The sequence below is a fragment of the Eucalyptus grandis genome, chromosome 9, assembly GCF_016545825.1.
Source record: "Eucalyptus grandis isolate ANBG69807.140 chromosome 9, ASM1654582v1, whole genome shotgun sequence".
Classification (NCBI taxonomy): domain Eukaryota; kingdom Viridiplantae; phylum Streptophyta; class Magnoliopsida; order Myrtales; family Myrtaceae; genus Eucalyptus; species Eucalyptus grandis.
This window is the reverse complement of record NC_052620.1, coordinates 11,796,092-11,808,767: the sequence shown is the minus strand read 5'-3', so window position 1 is coordinate 11,808,767 and position 12,676 is coordinate 11,796,092.

Here is a 12,676-nt window from a genome sequence, read left to right as displayed (position 1 = left end):
TGTTAATCACGTTGAGCATTATTTGGACTGAATGGGCTCATTTCGTATTTTAAGTTTATCTTGATCATAAAATGTCTAGGCTTTACATCCAATCCCCTATGATCATGTTCTCTATGTTTGGCAAACATCTCAGGGGTATATTTTGCAGATATATATATATATATATATTACTAGTTATGATCATATTAGCATTACAAAGCTTAGTATCTTAGTTAACAGTTTGAACTAATCTTCTTTCTCAAGTAGGACTTACTGATGATGAGATCGTTATAACTCTTCATGAGACTATTGCCAAATTGATGACAAAGAAGGGGCACATCTTCCAAATAATATACTCTATTGTTAAGAGGTTGGTAGACTTGTATATGTGGCTATTGCTTATCATAATATCACCTATGCTATTCATATTGTCAGTCAATTCCTGACCACACCATGTACGACTAACTTTGTACTTATTCGGATTCTTTGTTTTCTTAAGTGTACCTTATTTCATGTCCTTCACTTTTTCTTTTTTCTTTTTTTTTTGCTTAGTCTACATTAAATTTGCAACCGTATTCAGATGTTGACTAGGGAAGCTTTCCTTTAGATTGTCGCTCCACAAGATGCTATTGTTTTTTTTTTCTTTTTCTTTTTTTAAATAAAAATAAAGGTAAGACACTTGTTTCATTACATAGTAAAAAGCAAATCATTGTTGCTCGATTTAGCATGGAAGTAGAATATTGAGCTCTTGCTAGTATGAGATCAAAAATCACTATGGTTGTGGTGGTATAATGATATATGGGAGTCCATCACAGTGGTGATATAGTCATTTATTGCGATAACCGAAGTGTATCTATAAGCACATGTTTTCCGTGAGCAGTATCATGGTTTGTGACATTATTCATCTCGTTTCTACTTCATCGGTCAATCAAATTACTAATATCTTCACTAAGGCGCATCAACACAAGATTTTTTGTTTTAGATTTTCCTCTCCTAATTTCAGTTGATGTTTTTGATGTCACCTTGAGCTTTACGGTGGGCATATTAGAGATATTCAATAGATTCTCCATATCTTCCTTGATCGTGTTTATACTTGATTGATCATATTTAATTATAATTGATACTATACTATTTTGTTACATTATATAGTCATAGTATAACACCTATAAATAAGTCATGTACTCCTCCTAGATTAAATTACACAATTTTATTATGCATATTTTTCTCTGTCCATATGGTCTAAAGGTCAAACAATAACTTCTCATTATAGTGGGCCTCATTATTTGTGTTTTTTCAAAAAGCAAAAAGTTACTTTTATTTTCCGCTAAAATGTAAAACAATTTGAAAAAAAATTTATCGAAAAAAATTATGTCAATTTTTTTTCGGTCGAAATATGTCAATTTATATGCTAGTGTTTGTATATTTTAAAAATTTTGAGTGCTTAAAAAGTTAATGTGTGTCCGCCGCAATATTTACCTTAAGTTAAAGGTAAAAATCTATCTAGATATTCATTTAGAATCTTCACCTTTACTTGCGATCAATAGATACTCCTTGTCAAGCATAGTTAACAAAAAGTTTATCGTTTCCCTAAATTCTAATTGCGCATACGGCAAAAGAAAATGTCAGCATATTACCATCTTCTTTCATTACTTAATAGAACTCAATATGGAAAGATAATATGTCAATTTATATGCTAGTGTTTGTATAATTTGAAAATTTTTGAGTGCTTTAAAAAGTTAATTTGTGTCCACCGCAATATTTAAATAAAGTTGAAAGTAAAAATCTGTCTAGACATTCATTTAGAATCATCTCCTTTACTTGTGATCCATAGATACTCCTTGTCAAGCATAGTTAACAAGAAAATTTTCGTTTCCTTAAATGCTAATTGCACAAATGGGAAAGGAAAATGTCACTATGTTAGCATCTTCTTTCATCACTTAATAGCGCTCAATTTGGAAAGATGACAGACTCCAAGATAGAAGGGAAATAGCTTAGCGATTTTTCTTTTTCCTCATTTGCTAAAATAATTTTGGAGAATCTCTTGAAAGTATTTGTGTCGTTGTCAAAGGACTCCAATGTTGTTGTGAAGTAGGTCCGGGAGTGATGATGCAGTCGAGGTCAGGAAAACATAGCCATCCCCATTTTTTTTTTTTTAATAGTCCCATTTAAACAAATTCTAGACATGTTTTTAGTGGTTCCGTAGATCATGCCCAAATATGTCGGAAGCTCCGACGAATCCACCGTGCAATGAATTCTGGCCAAGGCTAAAATCAACCCACAGCGACCCTTTAAGTTAGGGAACAATTCAACTGTCCTCCCCTCATTGGCAATCTTATTCAAGTTATATAAAGACAGTCTAGACGGTCTCAGTGAACAAGGCCAAGTAGATGATTAAACTACTCATGATTTTTATATACACTTCACATCTCTCCCTCAAGCCTGCGAGTTAGTCACTTACATAAAAAAGAAGCCTTTGGATGGATGATGTCCCATATTGCTTGAGTGTGCACAAGTGAGGCTGTACACGTACGCGATTCCATGAAAGGTGAGGCTCTATATGCACTTCACTTATGTCCCTCAGGCTTGTGACCTAATTTCACCAATTCTCTATGGCTTGTTCCCAGTCTATCACTTACACAAAAAGAAAAAAAGAAGAGGCCTCGGGCAAGTACGAAATCTCACAGGTGAGCCTGTATATATGCTTGGTCCAAGAAAGGTGAGTATATCTAGACCAGTCATTTGGGCATGCCTTGAGCTTCTGTCTGCAATTCACATCAGTCCTTCAAGGGACTCTTTGCTTCAAAGAAGACCATCGGTTGTCGTGCCCTTTCCAGAAGATCGGTGCTTTGAAATTTGATTTTATGTTGCGTGTGCATGTCCATTAGTTTTCCTTTAATTTCCTCCATGAATAACCTTATTTGCAATTCAAAGTTAGCTAACACTGCTGTAAATGAAGAGGCACTCTCCCCCTCAAGGCGCAGTGAGAAGTTACACTCTTGCAGTTATATATATAATTTCTTTATATGAAATTACAGTTATATAGATAGCTTGGTAAAAGCTTTTGCACAAATATATCATATCAAGAGGCTCAGTTCCAATAGCCTATTGAATATTGAACTTCCATAACTACTATAATATCATTCATTCGATTCTAGCACTCTCTTCAACACATCATTGATGGTACTCTCAGTGGCTATTTACGGAACTTGAAAAGGAGAAGGAGGATCATCTACTTCTGAAAAAAATCTGAAGAATTTCTTGGGGAATCTATGGGTAGGCAAGAGACAATTTAGCAAATTGAATTGAAACGCCTTAATAACTTGAGGAAAAGAAAGCAAATATGACTCCAATATGAGTAGGTTTTACATGAAGAAGATTTGGTCTCCTGCGCGTCCAACTTCATGCCACAAAATTTTCGTGGGTTGCGATTTTCCAACCAATAGTGTCCCTTGATCCCATTTGAATTGCCATTACCCTTTCAGCTCCTCAGTCGCAATCTCATAGGGAATCGCTCTTGATCATGGGTGTAATCAATTTAAATTTCAGTGAAATTATTATTTCCACAACCTAAGTAATGCTTTGATTTGATAATTCTTATGAAGAACTACTAAATTGGAAGTTTAGAGTGCCAACTAAAATCCTTTTTTATGATGAAGCTCACCTAAAATCAGTGAATCAAAGACCCATGAAAAATCTTATTAATCTTGTGAATTGGGTAAGATGTAAGTTAAAACCCAGTTATACATGTATTGTGAAAATGAAATTGCTTGCATTTGATGAGTTATAGAGAATCAAACCGATGCAATGCGTACAATCCTCTCTCTTTCACCAACATCCTAAAAACATGTGGACTGCGTCGGTTGGCCCATAATAGGCCGAAGAGACCTAATCCATTCCCCAACAAATCTCGCGGCGTTTAGACAGCGACAATCAATTTAACCCAATGTTCATTTCCAACCCGAGCCATTAGGGTTTTTTTCTAACTTTTTCGTTTGAATGGTCCTTTTCTTATACCTGTTCTTTTGGCTAATAAACTTCTCAACTGTATCACGAGAATGTCGAGATCCGTAATGGAAATAAGTGCTCGTCATTCACCATGACATACGCACCCACGTCGTAATCTCTCTTTCGTTGTCCATCTTGCGTTCGATCATTAGACTTTTCCGATCAAATCCTCGTGCAGTCGGGTCTCTTGTCAAGCACATTTGTTGCACGTCTTATCATATGGATCAAGGTCAACGTCAAAGTTTTAATTCTAAAGGCAACCAGACTTTTCTCAAATTCCTTTCCACGCAATTTTTTCAGTTCTTTTTGTTTTTTTTGTTTTTTTTGGGTTTTTTGGGTTTTTCCGATTTATGGATCAAGCCAGCTGTCTCTGAACCTTTTATGTACATTACAATTGGATTTTAACTAGAAAAGAAAAAAAATAGCAAAATACCACAAGTTCTTGAGCACTTGAGATTACCATCATCTCATGTTACCTGAAAGGCAGGAATGGTTAGATGATAAAAATTCTCTAATATAGATTATTACTCAATGTTAAAAAATTGCAGCCATTGTTTATCTTATATACTTCATTCAATTGAATACTTTATACTTTTTTTGTTCAATGAACTATCTTGACATTTCAAATGTCAATGTGTACGAACAATGCTGGTGTGGGCACTAATCCTGCTGCTATATTAATATTCGATGTGACCTCTTAAAATGATTTAGGCTGTGTTTGGTTGCAAGTTGTTTCTGTTCCCAGGAACAAAAATTTCTGTTTTTTTGTTCGTGAAACAAAAAAAACAAAACGCGTTTGTGTGCGTTTTGTTCTAAAATTGTTTTTTTGTTCCCAGAAACACATCTGGAATGTAAAACAAGAAACAAAAAAGTTGTTTCTTGTTTCAAACAAAATTGAGAAACACTTTTTATTTTCTTCTTCTTTTTCTTTCTTTTTTTTTTTCGCCGGTCGCCGGCCTTGGCCATGGCCGGCGGCCGGCCGACGAGGGCCGGCGGCCTCGCCCGGCCACGGCGAGGCTCGCCGGCCTGGCGAGGCCGACCTCGCGTCGGGTTGGGCGAGCTCGATCTCGCCCCCGGATCCGGCGAGGCCGAGCTCGCCCGGCGGGCGGTGAGGCTCGGCCTCGCCGGATTTGGGCGAGATCAAGCTCGCCCGGCCAAGCGAGGCCGAGCCTCGCCTAGCTACGCGAGGCTCGGCCTCGTCGAGGGCCGGCAAGCCTTGCCGTGGCCGGGCGAGGCGGTCGCCGGCCAAAAGAAGAAAAAAGAAAAAAAGGAAAAAGAAAAAAGAAAAATAAATAAGAAAATAGAAAAAATAAAATAAAAATATTAAAAAATAAAAGAAATAAAAAAATTATACAAATTTTCCAAACATGTTTCGTTTATTTTTTATTCCCAAAAGTTTACCAAACGCGTTTTTTTGTTCAAAAATTGTTAACATAAACACTTTTTTCTATTTCTGTTTCCTGGAACAATTTTTAAACAGAAACGTTACCAAACGCACCCTTAACTTCCTTCCCTTTTCTCTTTTTCATCACAAAAAAAAAAAAAAAAAAAAAACTGTTCATTTAAGCAAATGGTCCACTGTCCGCCACTGCTAACAGCAACATAGTCATATAGTACCACCGCTCCCAACCTTATCAACTGTCGGCACCAATTCTCCGCCTCCACCATACTCTCTTACCACCGTGAACCTACTTTGTTATCTATGTCTTGGATATACCTTCCAATAGAGATTGACCCATGAGTCGAGGCGTGCAAAAGCTGCACGACCAATGGTTAGGAGTCATGCCTTAGATCGGTGGTCACGACCTCCAAATTCAAGTCTGTGGAGACCGCACGACCTCACCTAAGAGTTGCGACCATCCATCAAAGGAGGGAGGGAGCATGGTGCTAATGATAAATAATCTTGAAACAAAGTTCACTTTAGCCCTTATTTTGAGATAATGGCTTTAGTTTGACGTTTTCTTTGAAATTTTCCCAAAATGAAGAGACACTCTCCACTTCAAAGAGACAATGTGAAGTTACACACAGATTGGCCTGGCGGCCACCCTTCCCACATGGTAAAAAGAGGTGGGGAGGCCAATTCCCCAACTTTTCAAAGAAATTGTGGGTGAGAATGTTTATTTTTAGATGTGGCCTTAAACTCACATGCTCTACAAAGAGGTGGAATAAAAATCTGAGAGTAAGTTGCAGGTTACAATAGAATAGACAAAAAAAAAAAAAAAAAAAGAATTACACACTTGCAATTATATACATAATTTCTTTTTATGAAATTACAAATATATAGATAGCTTGGTAACAGCTTTTGCACTGTTCCAATAGCCTGGTAAGTATTAACCTTCCATAACTACTAGAAAATCAACGGATCATTGATGGTACTTTTAGTGGCTCTTCTCAATGGAACTTGAGAAGGAGAAGAAGAATAATTTGCTTCCGAAAGAAATTGAAGAGTTCCTCAGCGAATCTATGGTAGGCAAGAGAAAATCCAATGAACTGAATTGAAACGTCTTAGTAACTTAAGGAAAAGAAAGCGAAAATGACTCCAAATCGAGTATGTTTTACATGAAGAAGATTTGGTTTTCTTGGGTGTCCGACTTCATGTCATAAATTTTCGTGGGTTGTGATTTTCCAACCAACAGCATCATAGGGAATCGCCAACAACCTTTGAGCTCCACAGCCGCAATCTAATAGGGAATCACTCTTGATCATAAGTGTAATCGATACAAATTTTAGTGACATTATTATTTCCACAACCTATGTGATGCTTTGATTTGATAATTCTTATGCAGGACTACTAAATTGGAAAGTTAGAATGAGTCAACTAAAATTCTTTTTTATGGTGAGGCTCACCTAAAATCGATGAATCAGAGACCCTTGAAAAATCTTATTAATCTCATAAGTCCGGTAAGATTTTAGTTGAAATCTAGTTAAATACGTATCACAATAATGAAATTGCTTGCACTCGATGTGACCTAGAGGATCAAATTGTTGCTAATGCATACAATTCTCTCTTCCACCAATAATCCTAAAAAAACACTACAACATGTCAGACTCGTGGATTGTGCCAACGGGCCATAATAAGCTGAGGAGACCTAATCCTTTCGCCAACAAGTCCTGTGGAGTTCAGACAGCGGCAATCAATTTAACCCGACCCATGATCATCTCCAACCCGAGTCTTCAGGGTTTTTCTGGAACTTTTTCGTTAGAATGGTACTCTCTTATGCCTTTTCTTTTGGCTAATCCACTTTTCAACTGTATCACAAGATTGCCGAGATCCATGAAGGACAAATAGATTCTTTTGACGATAAGTTCTTCCTTACTTTTATACTCCATTCATACGACCATAGGACTTTTCTGTTCAAATCCTCAAGCCGTCGGGTCTCTTGTCAACCAGTTCTATTACACGTTATCACATGGCTCAAGGTCAACTACCTCCAGATTCGAGGTAGTGGAGGCCGCACGATCGGGGGAGAGAGAGAGAGAGAGAGAGAGAGAGGTGCTGATGAATAACTACAATAACATAATACTTATGTTAATATAATCACGTGTGTGCTAGAAATTTTATTTAATCATAAATGAACTATTAAAATATAGATAAATATATTATCTATAAAAACTTGACACACAATAATTTACATTTGGCTGAAACTTATGAATCACGGTTGACTCTGAAAGTTATAAATTTCATATTTTTTACATTCTAATTCGGATTTTGGGTGTATTTTAAGAATTCCGATGTTATTACCACTCATTACATTGTCATTTATGAAACGAAACAATGAAATAGTGTCGCATAGCTTAAGCCAGACAGCGTAATAGCTATCATATTACAGCCTCATTTTATGATTGCATAATCGTTGTTTAAGAATCAATTTGCTATGAGGCTTCTTCGAACATGGTCCTCTCTAGTCCTCTACAATTTTGAGATGTACCTTAGGAGAGGTCACGTTCACAGTGACGTTAATCGAACACCCGAAAATGCAACACCCGTGAAGCCGTGACCCTCCCCCATTTCCTCACGAGCTCAAACTCCCAAAAAGTTGATGGGCCATTTCGCATATAATGTGCATTCCCCATCCAATATCTCTCACTAAACGACATAGCTCTCTACACATTGGCAATTCTGTCTCTTGCTCAACATCACCAAGAAAAGAGAAATCCTTCGCAGGTCCAGAGAAATCAAAGAAGCCATATGTCGATCGAAGCACTGGCAATGGCCGGCGTCGACCACGCGAAATGCGACATCAAATGGCAGGATTTTGATATGGATGCTGAGCCGCCTCCTCCACATCTGCTGGATGAAGACAACGATATATTGAACTCCATCGTCGATGCACGAGATGATTGCCGGAGGAGGAGTTCGGGGATTGATGAAGATCGGCGGATGAAGTTGAAGATGGTCAGATGGGCCAAATATGTTGCTTCCGCGCATGGAATTCCACTCGAACTCAAAAGGAAAGAGGATCGACTTAGATAAAAAGTATTGCCTTTCTTTAAATGATTCTGAAGGGTTTTTTTTTTGGGGCTTGTACTGCCGTGTAATACCTGTGTTTGACTTTTAATCCTATACATTTGAAGGCTTATATTAGAATGGCCATCGGAATGCTTTTTTATGTGCTCATCAAGGGTGTTGATTTAAGAGCGAGTGTGTTCTAGATCGGGAACTTAAAACTTACCAGGTCAAAGCCACTTCCTAGTTATTAGAATTGAGAACTGAATTGATTCTAGGTTGATGCCAAGGTCAACCCCAAACCGGCCAATTTCTTTTTTTTTCGATTTCATTTCTTTTATTAATTAATCTATCATATACATGTTTTTGCAGAAGTTCTCAATTATTAGACCATAATGATATGCTAGCGTTAGAATGCTCAACCTCATTACTTTTCTAGCAAAATTTCTGAATTAAGAAACTTGGAGGTTTGGTTTTCAAGTAGTAAAAACCGGTTCTACCCAAGAACTGGCCTTGAACTGTTTCAAGGCCAAGAACCGAGATCCAAACAATCAAGGCTGGTTCCTAAATTTTTTATTTTGGAGCTGAATTGGTCCCCATGTGAACCGGCTTGGAATTAGCTGGGCAAGGCCAATTCCGTTTGATTTCTGAGTTGAATTGACCCGATTGCTCACTCCGAGTGCTCATATAACTGAAACTTGAGGTAGGTAATATAATGCGAGTGGAATTACTTGTTTTGCTGATGATCTGATCAATTAGTCTATTCTAGGCATGGTCTGCAAATTAAAAACTGCTTGTTTGAGACAAATTGATACTTGAGATATAGCTTGATTTTTCCATTTGACTTGCAAAATATTGGGGTTGTCAACCGCGGGGGTAAAAGTTATTGATATATTAAAAAATTAATATGTCTATAGTATTCTTATAATTTAAACCCAATGTTTATAAGATTTTCATTTACTAAACTAGGTTGTATACATATCACAAGGTCAGTTCTGCACCAGCAAAATGTGACATTAACATGTGATGACTGACGAGGTTGAGTTTGTCGTCCTCTTCTTGTCTTTTACTTTGCTTGTTTTTTTTCCTTTTTTTCTCTGTTAAATTGCAAATATAATCCTCTGGAGTATGAAGTTGCAAAGATCTCTCAGCCTGTTGAGTCTCAAGGACAGATAATTCCGAAAAGGGAAAGTTCATAGGGCATCTTGTATTACACTGCAGCTACGAGACAAACTTTTATTTCTTCGGCACTACAGAATACAAGATCACGTATACTTCTCCTATTACCTCAAAAGAAATGAACTCACAACAGAAACTGAGAATGGAATATTTCTATATAACCAAAATTTCAAGATTGACTGCTTTGCTTCAGGTCATGAATTAGATCTTCTTGTTGTGAGCCGATCTCTGCTGTCCGAGCTCTTGAAGCAAAGCTCCCAAATCAGACCAAGAAGACCCACCTTTTTCCCCACCCCCTCTTGCTATCTCTGCAAGTGCTTTCGCCCTCCTCCTCATTTCCTCTTCTTCCTCATTCACCAGGACTCTCTTCACTGCCTCCTCCACTCTCTCGCTCTTCACACTGTTGCCGAAGAACCTCGCCCACTGCTTAACCCCGATGTCAACCCCAATCTTGAGGGCCCGGGTCACAAACTTCTCGTTGTAGAATTGCTCTGCCGTGACGGCCAAGTACCATTGGCATGCCGGCCGTAACTGCCTCCAGGGTCGAGTTCCATCCGCAATGTGTCACAAAACCCCTGATTGCCTCATGATCGAGAATCAGCACCTCAGGAGTCCAGCCCCCGATGATGAGGCCCTTGTTTCGGATTTTGATTTGTACCCATCGGGCAACTACTCTTCTTTGCCTTCTTCCACATTCGGATCCTTCTTCACCACCCAGATGAATTGATGGCCTGATGCTTCTAGTCCGACTGCGGTCGCATTGAAATTTGCAATGCTTCTGAAGCAAATGTAGATTACTGAGTTGGGTCGCTTCGAATATAATATAATAGTTGGACTCTCTTTTCACTTGGTAGTGGGCTCCACTTTATTTTAAAAAAGAAAACAAAAGAAGGTTTGAAATGTCAAAAAATTGAAAAAACAAAAAGAAAGAAAACAAAAAAGAGAAAAAGGGTGAACAGTGGTCACTCACTTTTAAGAGCACGAACCACTTCGGGAGAGAGAGAAGAGAAGAAAGCAAAGAAAGAGAAAAGAAGAAGAAGAAGAAGAAAGGGAAAGAAAGGAAAGAGGATTTGGCGTGTGCATGCCGCGGACGCCTCGCCAAGCTAACTCGACTTCGTAACGTAACACCTGGCAGGAGATTAAGCTCCCCTTCATCCAATCGAAGTATTTTTCGAGTTTAGTGCTCAAATTCGGAATTTCAGGAAAATTGAGCGGCGAAGTCTGATTTTTGAGTCGTTAAACATTGTATTTTTGTAGAAATGATAATTTATGGTGTGATGGAGTCGTGGGATTCTACAGATCTTGATTTGAGCTTACGATTAACCTGAAACAAAATTTCGAAGTTTCCCACGTGTAGTGAACAATGTGCGTCTAGCAGATTCGGGCTCATATTTTGTTGGTTTTTGGCTTGATTTTGAGACGGTCAAGTTGGAATTCTTGTAGCATGTGTGAAGGGTTTAATATTAACTATAAATATGTTTGGAATGAGGTTCGGAGGCGAAAGTTATGGCGTAATCAAGTTATGTGCCGAAACTCCGTGTTGCGGACGGCTTGAATAATCACTTTGGGTATGCGATTTGTTAGATGGTAGGAGTCATTTTGTTAGCATTAAGGCGTAGTTTAGTCGATTTGTAGTCAAGGTAGAGTTTTATTTAATTTTAATATTATTTCTTGATTATTTGATAGGGCCACGAGTTCAACGATATGAGTATCGTTTATTGTTTGGCCGTAAGAGATGAGGTCAGTGGTGCTATATATTCTTTGGTTTTGTAAAACCATGCCTCGAAGCATATATGTATATATTTAATTAAGAAGCGCATTTTTATTGTATAAAAGCCGGATTGAGCATTTGTTAATCTTTGATCGATTATGAATGTTTCAAAAGCGTGTTATACAAAGTGTGTAGAGTAATATATATGAAAAATTGCTTTACAACTGGTTTATGGAAAGATTTATGATGATTTGAGAAATATATAGGAAATGAATGATGGGCTATGTTGCAAATGGTATTTGCTTGATTTATGTTGAATACTGGATTGGTTTTGTTGGTATTGGAGGATAGTTGTTTATACTCAATATGATTGTGAACCCAGTTAAATGTTTTTGGGGTATGCAGGGTAAGTACACTGGAAATACCAAATTCGACCCCCCTTCTTCTTCCTCCTCCTCCCCCCTTGCCTCATATTCTTCCCACCCCTTCTTGCTTGAGCAACAATCTCAGCCTCTCCTCACTCACCTGGTCGAGCAACTACGAAGGTGGTTGAGCGATGGTGCCCGAGCGACGGTGGGCGAACGACGGTGGGCGAACGACGTAGTCGAGTGACAGTGAGCGAACGACAAAGAAACCCTAATTTCAGTCCCCATATGAGCTATATTGCGTCATTTTTGTGAGGTTGTCCATGTATGATGACAAAATGACGTCGTTTCTTAAGGATGATGGAAAATGACGTCGTTTAAAAGCCACCATAACTTTTTTTTTTTAAATATAAAAGCCACGTAATTAATTTGGCCGAATCTTTTGCTAGGGGCATCAAAGTGATCGTTTTATCTCCAATTTGGCATTTAAGTAATTCAACGGAAAGTTTTGGCACCAAAGTAAGCGCCGTACACAACTTTTGACACTTCTAGTGTACTTTTCCCTAGGATATGCATACTGAGTTTAGGATATCCTTTTAGGCCAAGCAACTAGCTTTGTAGGTTAGACCTTGCCAATGGGGGAATCTTGGTCACTTTATCACTAGGCATTGTGTTGTAACCATGGTAGAGTATTAAGCAATAGATTAGTTAATGGATGGACCATTGATATGTGATATTTGATAGAGATTATTCAATGGACTTGACCATTGATAGTTGAATTGTGATACTGATTTAAATGAGTTTTTTTTTTTTTTTTTAGTATAAAGCTTTGATGATAAGAAATAATTTTTATATGATTCAATATGTATTTTATATATTGAGTTCGAATTATGAAGTTTGACATTGTTCTATATATATGCATAGTGATTGCTTGATCTGCTTAGAAAATATGTACTACTCACTGAGCTGTTGTTGCTTATTCCACTCGTC